The sequence below is a fragment of the Triturus cristatus genome, chromosome 1_1 (assembly GCF_964204655.1).
Source record: "Triturus cristatus chromosome 1_1, aTriCri1.1, whole genome shotgun sequence".
Taxonomy (NCBI): Eukaryota; Metazoa; Chordata; class Amphibia; order Caudata; family Salamandridae; genus Triturus; species Triturus cristatus.
Window position 1 is genome coordinate 944130868 of NC_140579.1, and position 17268 is coordinate 944148135.

Consider the following 17268-nt stretch of genomic DNA (forward strand, 5'->3'; position numbering starts at 1 on the left):
TGCAGGAGTGCATTCCTTCGGGCGTTGGCTTATAGCCACCGCTGCTACCTCCCCTTTTATGTTAGCTAACATAATTGTGGATACCTGGGCAAAACGGCATATCAATTTCATCCCTAAGTCCCAGGCAGGTCATGCCCCGTACTCGTTCTGTATTTGTTTCAAAACTTCTGGTATGACTGATGTTGAGGGGGTACCATGAGTCCTGGTATAAATGACAGCGAAAACTGTACTCCAAGTGGTATAATCCTCTATTGGGGGAGCTATCCCCATTGGCAAGAAAATTGTCAGTATTCTGTGTTTTTCTTGCTAACTTGAGTGGGATAACTCTGCCTCAAGCTGTGCTATTTTCTGTTACATCCAGAAAAGCATTTGCTCACGTTTAGTGGGCATTCTTTGCATAATCGCATTCAGCATGTGTGGGGTGATTTTTGTTGCAGTCCCTTGTAGTTGACCAGGTTGAGCAACCCTTGTAGGTTAAATTGTAAGTGTTCGCATAACGAACTGTGTAAGATTTCTGTATAGTTTTATAACTTCTTTGTAAAGTGCTGGCAATGTATCAATCTCTGGATGCGGTGTGTAAGCAGCTTGGACCAGCCAAATTGCTCCATCTCTGCTGAGCGGACAAGTTTCACTTTTTCTGTGGTATGGGGGAGAGCAACTTTAAACCAATTTATATGCTCTTGGTAAGTTAACGGGACTTTTATGTCCTCGTATGGAGAGTATTCATCTGGTATTTCATCTGGAATGTACCTATGAAATACATGTGCGTGTGCATCTGCAGGTGGGAATTTAATCCAAGAATAGAACACCACTGTCCTGTATGCCTCGTGTGCCTCAATCACGAAGGTTTCGGTCCCACTTAATGATGAGAGACCATAATCTGTTAATTGAATAGCAAGTGCATTTCTTCAATTTTCTGTAATGTGTAGAGCACCTTCCTACTCAATTTCCTCCCCTCTAGCATTATTCGTACCACACAACAATACTTTAGATAACATTGTATCATCTGTGATTGATATTGTACAGAATGAAGTGTCTACCTTGTATCATGGTCAGAATCAGCTTACATCAATTATGCAATTTGGCTGGACACTGCAAACACTTAAGAATGGACGCGTTCCTTGGCATTGACTAAATTGTAGCGCATTATTCCTCCCATTTAATTTCAAGCATAAACAACAGTCCATGGCTATGAAAGACACTAGTTATACTATGTTACATATAGAGAAACTTAAATAACTTTACTTCACTGTAACGGAAACTCATTCTGCAGCATGGTTAATACGCTGTGTTTTCTCGTTGCCCATCTCGATGTTTCAGTTCACTGCATGCATGAAACACTTCCCATTAGGTAGATATGAACCTGTTGGGAACAGCTATATATAGGAGTTATGGTCCCTGCCCTGTACATATCATTGTCAGCGAGCTGAGACTGAAGTGTTTCTTACAAGGGAAGGGTGTCACTCCACTGCCTGTCATTCCCTTGTGTATCAACAAGTAAAGATTCACAATGCCTGCAATGTTTCTGCCCCCAATCTGGCTTGTTATTTAAAAGGAACTCCTATTCCCACAATGATTCCCACTCTCGCACTGCTTTTGAATGGCAGTTTTCTCTTAAACACTAACACAGGGGGAGGGACGAGGAGCTAGTTTAAGAAAATGAAGGCAGGTCCTGTACCAATGCTCCTAAGATAGTCAGTGTAAACATAAAAAGGCCACAGTTCCTAAAGGGGTAAGGATAAATGCTCAACAATCTGGTTGTGAGGCATAAGAAATTGTCTCCAACGGGTAGTTGAGTGTGCTAATTGCATAATTGAAGGTAACGCGTTACCTTCCGAACGTTAGGTCTGTGGACGCCTCTTTAAAGGAGAACTGCTTTCTCCCGGCTTCCAGACGTAACGCTGATGCGGCTGGTCCATTACTAGGAGAGGGTTCGGCTATACTGTGAACATGGACAGTACGGTTCTCGGGCGTAGTGACTTCCTCTTTATTCAGAATCTAGCTGACGTGGTAGTATAGGGCTTTCCCTGACTCCCAATTTTTACCCTTCATTCTTCCACACACGGTCCTGAAGAAGCGCACTAGGATCCATTGGGGACCGCCAGGTTGCGCGAAACATGTTGACCACCATAGACCCCTAACACATCACACACCCCCACACGGTTTGAGAGCCGGCGGGACAATACCTATCCCTCCTCTCTATTTTAGTTTAAAGGAGAGTCTCCAAACCAAGTTTTAATTTACCTTAAGGACCTTTTATTAAAACATTTCTGAGGTACCAAGAGGTAATTTTATCATCACTCACTTACACTACTTTGGCCCACACACCCACATGCACAAATACGGTACCTCCTTCAAAAGATCTCCGACAAAGAGCCCTCTTGTAGGGTCCGTGAGGGACAGCAGCGCCACCCCCACGAGGAGCACCGCCCTATGATGATGCTTTACACTTGTATGAGTGTGTGAGGGCACATAACAAAAAGGAGGTACACTCCCACCTCTAGCACACTCAACTACCCATTGGAGACAATTTCTTATGCCTCACAACCATAACCAGATTGTTGAGCATTTATTCTTTCCCCTTTAGGAACTGTGACCTTTTTGTGTTTACACTGGCAGTTATCTCTACCTTAATAATCAGGACTGTTGCGACCTGCGGGCGGGAATCCCATAAGTGGTGTCTGTTTCCCAGTTAGTTACTTGTTGCAGCAACATCTTGTTTCCCCCTCCACATGGGAGCATAGATAGTTTGTTGTGGCCTTCCATTCCAACTCTGAAAACAAATTTCAATAAGCTAAGCCAACTACAAGCATTATTGTTTCAACAAGAAGTGGCTCTCCCTTCGGCACGTAAGACCTTCGAGATGCAGGTGGCGAGAACATCTAGTGAAATACAGTAATTGTTGGACACAAATCTCCCCCTTCATTTCGGGGAATTGATACATCAAATATTTAATGTGCCTGGTACCGCAGGCCTGGCACACTTTTTTAAAATTGTGGGCTCAAGCCTTGTGAAATCATTTTTGGAGCAATCCCAGCTTTTATACATTCTATTTATCCAGCGTATTCGGTGAGTTCCCGCTGATGCTCGTCTTAATTTGTGGCATCATCGTGTTGTTCCTTCTATTCTGCAATGGCTGCTCCATTTGTGGTCCTGCTCGGACAGGCATTGCGGCAAATATACAGTGAGCGAAGGCTGCAACTTTTTGGAGTGGTGCCTTTAGATGCTCTGGATGCCGATTTTTGACTAACCTTCCGCTATGCCTATTTCACCTGTGGGCAAACCTGTGTTTCATTGCATCCAGTGCCCCTTTCAATGGACAGTGGCCATCTGCCTGGCTACACCACCTCACTCTGCCCTGGATTTCTAACTGTTGATGGGTCCACTAGTAGCCCATAACCAGGACTGTTCCTTGGGTATGCGGCTTGTGTACAACCCGCTGTTATGGCCGGTGGCCGAAGGTGATCCCTGTGCAACTGCGCAACTTCTTCTGGATCTCAGTTTCATCGAAATAACCATAGGCTGCCCTTTCATGGTCTTGTTAACTACTGGATGCGAAGATCACATTTGTTCCTTTGAGCTGCTCAACTTGATGGCTAACATTTCTAATATGAAAGGTTTGTATTTCTTATTGGAATCGTTGTCTTTTCACTTGGCATCCTACATCCTGGATCATGGCAATACACTGTAATTGGATATATTTTTCACTGAAAACTTTTTTTTCTCCAATTTGGCCATAGTCCCTATAGAAGACACTGACTATGAACTGTTTTGAATGCTTTGGTTCTGCTTATCACCTGATTTCGGTCAGCATTTTGCTTCTACTACACTGACCAAGGGGAGGGTGTCATATGTCATGTATATGCCCATTGCCATTTCCCTATTTTAGCACGAGCACATTGCAGACTGTCCTCTGCTTTGGGCACGTTACTATACAAACATATTTTGCTTTGTGCCACACTGTTCTTTCACACAGAACCTGCTGTTGTTTTCGCATTCTGTTCTTTCCTGGGATTTAGTCTGAACACTGTAGACCAAGTCAAACCACAATGTCCCTTGTTGTTCTGTTCTGGTCAGGCCCTAGCACCTAGACAAAACACAAAAATGCAGCTGTTTGGGAACACGCCCGTTTGTCATATAGGTGTGCATGAATAGGTAACACACACTTAGAGAGGGATCTTTCCAGGGAAGAGATCATGATATCCCCTGAGATGTAGAACTTTCATCTGTGCATGCTAAGGTATGGGGTCTGCTGCCAATACCCAGAGATCTTCTGATATATAATCATTTTGCTTCTTTAGAAGGGGAGGGAGGTTAGGCTATCCTGTCTTATAGAATGACAGCTCCTTTTATGATTTATGGATTACTTACTATGCTGACCATATTTGTATTAGGCCTTTTCTTACTTGCATTACTGCATATTAGAGCCGGATAGTTAAAATAAACATTTGAAACTTTTCTCGTGTCTGTCTCAGAACTTATTGTGGACTAGTAGAAGTGCGAGAGCGAAAGGTTGTGTCCTGTAACCGCGATTCCTGAGAGGGTCGGGAGTGTTGTGTTCTGGGGTGTCTAAACACTTGTTCCTCAGTGAGTGAGTAGGAAGGCAAGTGAGAGATTATAGCTAGTCGGTCCTGGGCTCATGGGTACTCAGTTGGTGGGATGACTCAGTCCCTGCCTACTAAGTTTCTATGATCCCAAGCATAGTTCTGTGACTCTGCAGAATCCCTGCAACAGAAGCTATCCAGGCCAGGCTGCCCGTTGTGCTTGCCCACTCCAGCAGTAGAAAGAGTCTGCGCAAGTTGAGGCAAGTGTTTCTGCCAGGTATGAATCCGTTACTTCAGTTAGTCTATTGGCTAGGACTCTACCAATGATTTTGTAATCAGAATTCAAGAGGGACAATGGGCAATAGGAACTTAGTTGTAATAGGTCTCTACCTGGTTTGCAGTACCACAAGTACAGCCTCTCGGAGTGAGGGTGACAGTATCCCTTTCTTGTAGGCATGTACACTCAGTGTAAGTGAGGAGCAGGCTGTATTTGGAATGTCGCGTAAAATTTTAATGGCCATCCGTTGCCTCCGGGGGTCTTACCTCTCACCAGCTGCTGGAGGCATCTACTATTTCACTCTCAACTATTGGGGATTCTAGCGCCGTGAAGTGCGGTCCCGGGATTCGAGGGAGCGCTATGCTCTCAAGAAAGAGGTGTATCTCTGTTGTGTCATTCCCTGGGGGTGATTTATATAAGGAGGCATAGTATAAGCGAAAGTTTGTGTTAATTTCATCCTGAGAATTTAAAAGGTGTTCTTTCGTATTGTGTATGGAGTGATCGGGTTTCTAGGCGAATCGGACCTAAGGAGCTACGCCAACAATTGACCGGCCTTGTCACCCTCTGGATGTCTTCTAGCCAGATATTCCCTGTGGTCAAGTGCACCCAGTTGGTCCAGCGAAGTTTTATGTTTCAGTCGAGCTTGGGCCCAATGGGCCGCAGCTAGTGGCATGGTGCGGAGTGACTTCTCAGATTGATGAATCTCCAATTCCAGGGCACCCAGCTCTTTGCGGAGGGTCATGTGAGTACGAAATACCTCCTTTATCATGTGCCCGTGTAGAACAGCCTTGAGCAAGTCCCTTTCTATCCCCACTCCAGATGCAGTGCCTTCATTGTCCCGAAAGAAAGCTGTGATGGAATCCGAGAGGGAGGAACGGAGTAGGGCATCACGGAGCGCCTCTAGTGGTAAGTAGCAAGTGGGAATTTTATGTTTGGCTTTCCCCCACGACAGTTGTACCTGTAGAGGGCAGTGGTCTGATAATATGCGACTGAGATATTCCGCTCGGTATACCTTAGTGATAGCATCTTGTTATCCTTGATTATAGATCAATTCTAGTGTGTAGGTTGTGTAGCCCTGAGTACTTCCTATCAGAAGGGTTCTAGCCACGCCATGCTTCATGCGTTTGAGATTGGTAGCCTAGTCTGTAGGTGTTGTGCAAGAAAAATTGAGTGGGCACCTGGAAGTGGGGAGTGGGAGCGATCCATATCCAAGTCAGGGGTACAATTAAAATCACCACGCCAGTAAGTCATTGCCATTGGGCGCGGAGCAGCGCCGGTGTCAGTGTTTGCAAAAATGAGGGCTGGCAAGTGTATGGTGCATATAATGAAATTAATTATATCGGACGTCCGTCCAACAGCCCCTCCAGTAACACTTAGCGGCCCTCAGGTTCCACGCGAGTGTGTAAAACTTCCAATGGTTTCCCAGGGGCTACCCAGATCAGCGCCCCATAGCATAACCAGAGTATGTGATCCTCACCAATGTTCCCCCTCCACCATCTGCGCATTGAGTTCAACAACGTGTTGTTAGGTGGGTCTCCTGCAGGAGCGCAATAGATATCTTACGTCTCCACAGGTATTAGTCCACTAAGGAGCGTTTGGTGTACCCCACCAGGCCTGGGACATTCCAGGTCAGCAACAGTGTAGGAGCTACCTGTGAATCTGTTGGTATGGCCATGAGTGTGTAAACAACAGCAATACCTCTAACCATATCATCATACTCGCCCTCCCTCTTCATGCACCATCCACCCACACAGCGTACAAAGTGCTCCCCAGGATGAGCCCATTAATTACTCATTTGCATTGAGAACAAAGAAAACTAACCAATAACGATACCCAACACCCATTCCCTGGCCAGTTCGCCAATGGGCGGCTGACCATTAGGACTTATATGCAATAAGGACGAATCAAAATCGAACAGTGTCTGTATCAGGGATACAGTGTGGGTGGGGGGTAAAGCAAGCCCGGCGACCGTATAATGCCCCCATGCATTAGAACACTACGTACAGCCAGGCATTAAGATATATTGTTAGGAAGATTCCGCCTCCCCCGCCTAGTAGTACACATGAACACTGCAACGGACCACCTCCAAACCTATTTGAAGTACATCAAATTAGTTCTTCAGATGTTTGCAGGGTATCGATAGGGCCCAGCCCAGCACCACCGCAACTTGCGATTCAGTCATTGACGGTGTGTCCTTCCTTGGGTTCACCGCCTCCGAGGCCGAAGGAGAATGTGATGCGGCATGTCTCTCCAGGTCTCTTACCGCCCAGGCTCTCTCCCTCACTGCTTGCTGCATTCCTATTATACAAGGCGGGAGAGAGAAGCAGAGATTCATTCAGCTTCTATGAAATTATAGTCATAATCAAAAGGGAATGAATCACGTGTCTTAATATTCCAGGGTCATGGAGTCTTACACGAAGACCTTCATTCACACTTGCTCAGGGTGCGGTATATGTTGATTCTCCGCTCTTCCAGTTAGGTGAATTGCATCATCATTGGGTCTTTATGACCTGAGGTTCCAGTTTACTAGGCAATCTACAATCCTTCACCTGGAGGGAGACCATCTGGTTTACGACAGTCGTGAGTAAATGGTGGATAGCGCAGTGAAAAAGTGGATTTAAAATTACCTCCATTCCTGTGTTTAGAATTTTATTGGGCAGGAAAGGGATAACGTTAAAAAGTTAGAAATGGTGCTTTGGTGGATATGTTATTGGTCCACAGCACCTGGTGTTAAAACGTGATTGGTAGACATTTTTCGGCCCTATATTGCCCTTCCGGGTCAAGGGGCCTTCTTCAGGACCGGTGTGGGAGCGACTTATTGGGTCGCTAATGATGAGTAACTAAATTCACTTATCCCTCTTCATCAGTGAGCTCGATCACTCACACTCTGACGTGGATATTATAGGTGCAGACTTTGCCAATAACTGAGGAAGGCAGAAAAACAGCAAGAAAACATAATACATGTTAATTATATGAAGACATGCATTCTGTCTAGCCCAATGTTGTGCTGTTACTGTAAAGATAGGTGAAATACTCATCAATTGGGAATGTGTATTCTGCCAATCTCTCTAGTACTTTTGTTAAATTTTTCTAATGGTGTTGTTCTATGTATGTTGTCAGTGTTTATTACATATAATGTTCTAGTTGGCCTTGGTTAGAGTTAGACTGTGCCAAACTATTATGAATAAATAAAAACAATTAAATAATATTGAGATGTGATTCATCACTCTGTCTAGGTGGAAATAGAGCTTCCAACCCTAGTTTCACGCCACCGAGCCGCTGCTTGCACCATGACCTGTGGGCACCACACTGCCTCGCTTCACACCATCGCCCTGGTATCCCTTACGACGACGCGACTCTGGCACCAGTGCCGCTGCCTGCACCATGACCTTTGGACACCCCTCGTGGAGAACACGGAGTGCTGGAGCTGGTAGTACAAAATTTTGTATACCCCCCCCCCCCCATTCTGCATGTTTATATTAATCTGAATAATCAATTAATTGTAATATTATTAATTTGTTTGAAGTGATAACTCACCAACTATATTAACAAGAGAATTACACGTGGGAATTGCACTTTGCATGGCTATATTAATTGTGAATTAACTTGTGTACGCGTATTAATAGTAGAAAATTAGAATATTACATGTTATATGTTGCTTTAAGTGATGTATTTGTGATTTGTGCTTTATTCAGTGAGTATAAACCGCTCTGAGTGTTGCTTCTGCTAGATAAATACACACACATATGGGTATTAGCAAGGGGATAACATTTTATTAGTCATTTCTATCTTTTAATTACGTTTTTGTGTTTCTTTTGCTTAAGTTGACCATTTCGGCCTATACAAGATGGCTGAATGAGATGTTAAACGTGACTGCCCTGACAACACGAGGTTCTGGGTCACCGCCAGCAACAGTGGCCTGGACCTGACCCCGGGAGAACATGTACCCTCCAAGGACGCTCCGGGAACCCATCCAAGAGCAAGGACAATGCTTGATTTAAAAACCGGAAACAGCAAGTGCGATGACCTAATTTTGCGGACTATGTGAGAACTTCACCTCACAACCCCAAATTGACCAATCCGGACTCTCTAAACCCCGATCTTGATACATTTTGATATTATTTTCATTATAAAAGTAGGTAGGGAATTGAACTAAAAAACGCTCTTCTTTGACAAACTCGATTTCCTGACGTTATGCTGACGGAGAGGACGGTGACACTGCTGGACAGCTGTTATCCTGAATCTTTGAAAGACTGAATTGCGGCCTAACTTTGCTGAATAAATTCTTCTTTGACTGATTGACTTAGAGGATGACTTTAGCCAGAATAGGTAAATATGATGCTCTGAAATGCTAATGATGATTTCTAACTTTCTTGCAATATAATTTAGATAAAGAATATTTGATAAATTGACAAATGTGTTGTCGATTATTTGAATAAGAGAAATGTGGTAAGGAAGTAATGTATAGATAGACAAGCATTATTCATTAAAACCAAGTATAACAACTAAATGATCCATCTCCTTATGAGAGGGATATCTTAGAAGTCTGAGGTCAATGTGTTTAAGGGTAAGGTAAAGGTATTACTCTCATGTCAGCGTTGAGAAACGTATTTTCCCTCAGAAAATAGGTCAACTGAGTGTAAGTATATTGGTGTTATGGGCCCCACCAATGAATGTATTTGAGTGAATTGGATGCCGAGGTAGTTGGTCTGTGCCGAAGGGGGAATTTGACGTTTTGCGCTGCATCACTTTTCTGGTTGCAAGACAATGGTTTTTATTGTTTTGGTTTGGTGATTGTTGCTTGTAAATAGCTTATTGATTATTGGTTATTGATTTATGTACTAACACTCTATGTTGAGTCATGCTGAGTTTTATGTTGTTTGCACGACTTCTGGGTTGTAGGAAGTCGGAAGTTTGTAACGGTTCCGTAGTAGAGCAGAAGTAAGCGCTGTTCTCGGGAAAGACGGAATTGTTGTTATCCTGTAGGTACACAGGAGAAAACGTGTAACTATTGCAGTTGCACGACGCATTGTCTGGGTTCGATTCGGTGATATCGCCGTGTGTTGCCATTAGAGATATTTTCTGTGCGAGAGAAGTGTGTATGATAGCGAAGGTTACCTGTGAAATTCTGGTCTTGGGTACCAGGGATCCAACTGGCATTCCGATAACGCTTATCACTGGAAAGGTAATAGGTACTCACTGAGCTTGTTAGAAGGACAAAGGAGAGGTAAAGCGCTGCTTTGTTAACGTATGTCATAATTCTGTAGTAGAACAGACTATTTGCTGTTCTTGGGAAAGATAGGATTCTGCGTGAATGTACTACATTTTCTAGTGTGAAAGTGCGTGAACGAAATAGCATTTGGGTTAATTGCAAAACTCTGGGTTTTTCTCAGGAGCATTGGGTCTCCAACTATGTGTCTTAAATACTAGAGAAACAGTTAGCTAATGCTTGTTAGAAGGGTGAAGTAGAGGGATGTGCTACTTTATCAACGGAAGTAACGATTCCGTAGTAGGGCAGAGGTAAGCGCTGCTCTCGGGAAAGACGGAATTCTCGTGAGAAAGGTCTATTGCTATTCTTTGGTTAGCGAAGCGGACAATGGAGACGTTTTTATGTTGTTACTAACAGGATTGTAGCAATTGAAACACAAACTTACAGCGGATTTTTTAAAGGAGGGGTAGACAGAAGCAGGAGCTGCCGCAGCGGCTGCTGACGTCAGAACGACCGCGCTGGGATTGGACAGTCGGTCAGAACTGTAAAACGCTCCGGATTGGTGCATTAGTCTGCGCCGTGCTAGGAGTGGAGAAATACAGGGTGACGTAAAACGCTCCCTATTGGTGCGTTAGTGTGAGTCGCGCTGGGATTTGAGGATTGTGACAGTAATGTAGACGCTCCGGATTGGTGCGTTAGTGTGAGTTGCGCTGCGATTGGACAGAGTAGCGGTACAGTTGTGGGGAGAAACTAGTGAGACACAAAAAGAAAGGAAAATGTATTACGATCCACCAGAAAAAGAGAAAAAGTCATGGTTTGGTAAAATTAAGAAGTGGTTTAAGAAGGACAAACCGAGGGAAGGACAGTTACTTCCTCCACCGAAACCCTCTGCATCCTTAATGATTGCGAACTATGGATATCACACTTATTTGATTAGACAACTGGGTTAAGTATACAGAGAAGGACGGAGTGTTGACTTTTCCAGAACATGGTTCATTTAATTTGGCCGTTTTGAGAAATTTGAGAGAGAAAATGATTAATTTAGAATCGAGACCTAGACCGACTCAATTTGAGGCTTTCACGGAGTGGGAAGACGAAATGCATGAACGAGAAAGACAGAGAAATGGTAGAGGATATAGGTACTTGTTTGGCAGATCGTACAGACATGAGACGCATGATGATCGAATGAGAAGGTGGCGGAATGCGAGTATGACTGAGGGTTTGTTTCCCGTAAGAACTGCAGGAGAGAATGAAGGACGAAAGTGTGTAGAAAAGAGGCATAATGTGGAGACGAAAGGGTATGGAGTGAATGAGTCCGAGGATGATGTTCTTGATGATATGTTCTATAAGAATCCACCACCATACCGATCAGAACCAGAAATATTAACTCCGAGTGCCCCAATGAAAGAAACAGTACGAATCATAAAATCGGAACCAGAGTTCCAATATTTGGGAAGAAACAATCCTATTGGAGAGGCAGAAAAGAAGTCTGGAGGAAAATTGGATGGAGAAAATTCAGCCGAATTAGCCAAAACAACCCTAGAATTAACGGAGAAAATAAGAGAATTGACTAAGAATCTGGAAGCGGTAACTGTACCAGTAACGATAGGTCCAGTAATGCCTATTTTTGACAAACAGAAAGACAGCGAACATTGTTTGACAGTCCCTTTTAAAAGTAATAAACTGGTTGAACAACCAAGAGTGAGTCAGAGTGAGAATCCACGGAGACAGACTGAGTATGCTTGAACCGAATTTTTCAAACAACCCGTTTGTAGGCCAGAACTGTGCAGAGAAACGTATGACAATGATAGAGACTATGTCAGAAACACAAAAATATTTTGGACAAGGAAATGTAGAGAAGCCAGTAGGACCGTCTACAGAGGAGTTGTTGAGTGAATGTTTGAGAAGCTTGCAAAAGAAAGACAAAGAATCTCAGGCAATAGATGTAGCAAAATTCAGAATGGTACTGGAAGAATTAATAGTAGGAACTATCCCGACAGAGAAGTTAAAAACGTACCAAGATGAGGAATTGTTATTTCTGTGCAAAAGCGTAACATGGAGAGCGAAAAGTCTTCATGAAAGATTAGAAGAAGTGGCAAATGAGATGGGTATTGATATTGAAAAGGTAAAAGCCTTACAGAAACCCTATCGAGTAGATTTCACAGAAAAAGACATTGTAAACATGAATACCACAGGACGAATAGGTCAGATTAAGGATTTCATTATTTTGTTGAGAAAATGGGGAGATGTGGACAAATGGAAGAGCAGATGGTATCGTAAGCGAGACGAAGTTTCAGACAAAACGTTTTCAGCCTATCCTATGAGAGAAACAGAGAAGGTTGTGACAGAATACCCTATGAGAGAGATTCCAGGAGGAGGATATGTGCATGTCCCATGGACTAGACAGGATATTTTGTCATTTACGAATGACTTCCCTCGACTGCGTGAAAAGCCCGTCGAGTGGTATAGACAGGTGGACAGATTTGTGAAATTATCCAAAGTATTGTGGATTGATTTGAATAGCCTGTTTGACATAATTGTACCAGAAGATCTATGGACAGAATGTAAAATAGTAATAGATTGGCCAACACAGGAATACCCAAGGGAGCCAAATAGACAGGAGCTCCAGACCCTGAGGTAATGAAGAAATACAAACAGGTTATGTCATTCTTGAAGAACAAAGTACCCCCTAAGGAGACAGATTGGGTGAAAATTGACAGAAAACATCAAGAAAGCAAAGAATCAGTACATGCCTATTATGAGAGGTTAATTTTAGCCTTTAAACAATTCAGTGGAGATGAAAATTTGAGTGACAAGAATTTGAGTCATTTTGTATACAGGATTGTATATGGTCTTCGTCCAGAAATTAGTGAAATGATCAAACAGCATACAGTAGATTGGCAAAACAAAAAAATAGACGATGTATTGAGACATGCTAAGTATTTCAGTGATGAAATTGAAGCAAAACAGCGAAAACTAAAAGAGAAGGCAATGTGGGCACAGGTAAAAGTAGCAGAGCGACAGGAAGCACAATTAGTGGAACAAGCTGGGTCAAAACCAAGATTTAATCCTGGGAAAAATAAAGGGAATATTGAGGAAGCTAAAAAGAAATTTCCGTGTCATAATTGCGGTAGGATAGGGCATTGGAAATCCGAGTGTAAGAATCCACCAAGTACTAATGATGAAAATTCAACCTTGAATCCACAGGTGCAGAATGATGTGAGTGGTCAACAGCAACGACAACAGCAGGGTGTAACACAACAGAATCAGGTGCCAAAACCACCTTTTCCACAGAACAAAAATTGCCAGAAGTATAGTAAGGAGAATGGATTCTACAACGAAGAACAGGTAAATAAGCCGCAACGCGCTAGCGCTGCTTCGCAGTATTGGCTGCAACGCGATTAAAGTGATTCAGAAGAGGGTTATTGACGGTGCCGAAGGGAGGAAGAAGAGTGCGTACTTGGCACAACTCTAGAAGTAGACCAGACAGGCCCATTTATAGATGGAAAAGTTAATAATGAAAATATTACTTTCCTAGTTGATACTGGTGCTACTCGATCAACTGTTAGATCAGCTGATGTTAAGAATCTTCCTTTCTCGAATGAAACGATCCAAGTAGTTGAGGTCTCCAACAGACAGATTAAAACTTACCTTACAGAACCAGTGAAAGTTAGTATAGGGAAATTTTCTGAAATGCACAGATTCGTAGTGTGTGACACTAGTCCTGTGAACTTGTTAGGTAGAGATTTATTGTGCAAGTTGAATTGCACTATATTTTGTACTCCAGATGGAATAGCCTTTGAAACGCCAGATGATGATGTGTTGTATAAAATGACATTGGCAAACAGAGAGAAAGAGGTTACAGGAACATATGCTGTATTCAACCCTGACGAACTACCAAAAGAATTGAAACAATCAGTAAAAGCAGAAGTTTGGGACTTCACAGGAGAAGATGTAGGATTGATGAGGAATGTAGATCCAGTAAAGATAACTGTTAAAGAAGGAGTATGTTATCCAAATGTCCCACAATATAAATTGACCCCTGAAATTCACCGATAATGGGACTGAAAAAGCCTAGTGGGAAGTTCAGAATAGTGCAAGATCTGAGAAAGATGAACAAAATTGTTGTACCATGTTGTCCCATTGTACCGAATCCATCTGTGATTTTATATCAGATTCCTCATGACGCAGAATGGTACACAGTGATTGATTTGTGCCATGCTTTCTTTTCCATCCCATTGCACCATGACAGTCAGCACATTTTTGCATTTCGTTTCGGCAAGCGTATTTTGGCGTGGTGCCGAATTCCACAGGGGTATACAGAAAGCCCCGCAATATTCAATCAGCTATTCAAAAAGTCTTTGGAGAGTCTAGAAATGCCTGAAAATTCAGTACTAGTCCAGTATATCGATGACCTACTTGTGGCATCGAAAACTTGTGAAGCTTGTGAGGTAGACACTGTAGCTTTGCTAAATCATTTGGCAGATGGAGGACTAAAAGTGTCACCATCAAAATTACAATTTTGTAAGAGAGAAGTCCAATATTTGGGACAAAGCATTGAGAAAGGACACAGGTAAATAATCATAGATAGAATCAGGATCATAAAAAGAATGAGTCCACCAATGACCCAAAGAGAAGTGAGAATGTTTCTGGGAATGGTTGGATATTGTCGTCAATGGATAGGCAATTTCTCACTGATTGCAAAACCTTTGGTATGACTGACAAGAAGTAATGAGAGATCCAATTGATTTGAACAAAGAGGAGTTGGCAGCATTCAAGAAGTTAAGAGAAGGATTGTGTGATGCGCCAGCGTTGGGTATGCCTGACTACGATAAGGAGTTCGAGTTGTATTGCAGTGAGAGAAATGGATGTGCACTCTCTGTTCTAGTACAGAAGCATGGAAAACTGAGGAAACCAATTGCATATTTTTCATCCATGTTGGACCCAGTAGCTGTAGCCCTTCCTGGGTGTCTGAAAGCAGTAGCTGCTACATGTCGAAGTTTGGAACAGAGTGAAGGAATTGTGATGGGATACCCTGTGAAAGTGTTTGTGCCTCATGATGTGGCGAATCTTTTAACAAGGAGTCGTACTCCGTATATGACGCACAGCCGACTGACTAAGTATGAAAAGGTCATTTTGGGCGCAACAAATGTGAGCCTTGTGAGATGCGTGAATGTGAATCCTTCAACATTGTTGCCTGATGTAGAGCATGTGGAGGTAAGAGATGAAGCAGATCATGATTGTTAGGATGTACTTGATTTTCGTACAAAACCAAGGCCTGACATAAAAGATGACCCTTTACCAGAAAGTGATTATGTCATGTTTGTTGATGGATCCTGTTTGAGAACAGATGATGGAGTGCTAAGTTCAGCATATGCAGTATGTACAGTTGCAGCAGTGATGGAAGCATCCTATTTGAGTAAGGTCGGCCCAAGTAGCTGAACTTATCGCCATGACCAGAGCATGTAAGATTGGTAAAAGTGTGAGAGTGACTGTGATAACTGATAGCCAGTATGGCTACGGGGTGGTCAATGATTTCGGCCAAATTTGGCTGCAAAGAGGTTTCCTGACCTCAAGTGGGACTCCTATTAAGAATGCTGAAGTGACTGTGGGTTGCCTTGTGGACTTGCTTTTTTTTTTGTTTTTATTTATATAAAAATGAAACCGTCATGTGGGGTCCGGAAGGTGTGGCTGCCAACGCTTTTTTCAACTCCTGTGAATTCCCTTGTGCCGCAGCGTGCGTTCTATTGTCTGTATTACATGCTCCTTCTGTTTGCTAGCGGCCGGCCTAAAGGTTGTAGGCCCATCTTTGTATATTTTTTGGATTCTGTAATAAACGGTTTCAAAAAAAAAAAAAAAAAGAATGCTGAAGTGGTTGGAAAGTTGCTTGAGGCAATAGAGCTGCCCAGGCAATTGGCTGTGGTAAAATGTGCTGCTCATAGTCGCAGTGGTGATTATATTGCCACTGGAAATAAATTTGCCAATGACATGGCACAGTATTGTGCACGAAATCAGAATTCAATCAATCGGGCAAAGTAAAAAGAATTGGTTTCTTGTTTCCCAGTGTTTACTAACACTGTGGGAACATGGGATGAGGTAAGACAATTGCAGGAAGAGGCAGGAGAGGAAGAAGTAAAACAGTGGGTAAAAGCAGGATGTGCACCAAGAGAGAAAGATCATGTGTGGGTCTATCGAGATGGAAGACCAGTTATGCCTGATAGCATGATGTCTGCCATGGCACGAATGTATCATGGACAGGGACATATAGGGAGAGCCATGATTAGGTCTTTTAAACAGACTTGGTATAATGCCAAGTTTAGGCTTGTGGCGGAAAGTATTTGTCAAAGAGGTCTAATTTGTCTAATTTGTCAGCAGTACAATCCAGGAAGAAAAACTGTGGTGAGTCTAGGAACAATAGGCCGAGAGGGAGGACCTGTCACCAGAATGCAAGTAGATTTCACTGAGATGCCTCCTTGTAACAGGTTGAGGTATGTTTTGGCAATGGTATGCCTATTCTCCAGGTGGGTAGAAGCGTTCCCAACGAGAAGAAATGATGGAATGACGGTGGCAAAATTATTGTTGAGGGAATTTATACCTAGGTTGTTTGGGTTCCCAATAACAATTGAATCAGACAGAGGAGGGAATTTTCATAATGAGATCATAAAATTGATTTTTGAAGCATTGAATGTACGACACAAACTGCATTTGCCTACCGACCAGAGGCTTCTGGTGTAGTAGAACAAATGAATGGTACTATCAAAAACAGAATAGGGAAAATGTGTTTAGCCACAGGTATGAAATGGCCCGATGTCTTGCCTCTAGTACTCATGACTATAGATCAATACCAGACAGAACTACTGGTTTGAGTCCTCATGAAATCCTCATGGGACGCGCAATGAGACATGTATTTATACCAGTCAACAAACTGATGACAATATCTGATGACATGGTATTGGAATACTGTATTAGCCTGGCTGACGCAGTTCATTCTGTGTTTCATCAGGTTGGAGCGGATGCCACCACTCTTGAAAAGAAGCCAGCTCATGGTCTGAGCCCAGGGGACTGGGTAAGGATAAAAGTCCACAGAAGAAGAAACTGTTTGGTTTCCAGGTGGGGAAAATCAAGGCAAGTCATCTTGACTACAACAGCTGTGAAGTGTGCTGGATTGAAGAACTGGATCCATGCAAGTCATACTTTGAGAATTCCAAATCCAGTGGATTGTAAAGAGAAAGAGTATT

The 17268-nt window shown here is 43.0% G+C and overlaps 1 protein-coding gene across 2 annotated transcripts in view; it reads right to left on the bottom strand.

The window, feature by feature from the left end:
* Positions 1–17268, bottom strand: part of LOC146871331 (uncharacterized) — a 733473-nt gene that overhangs the window by 627401 nt on the left and 88804 nt on the right. The gene's annotated exons all lie outside the window — the stretch shown is intronic.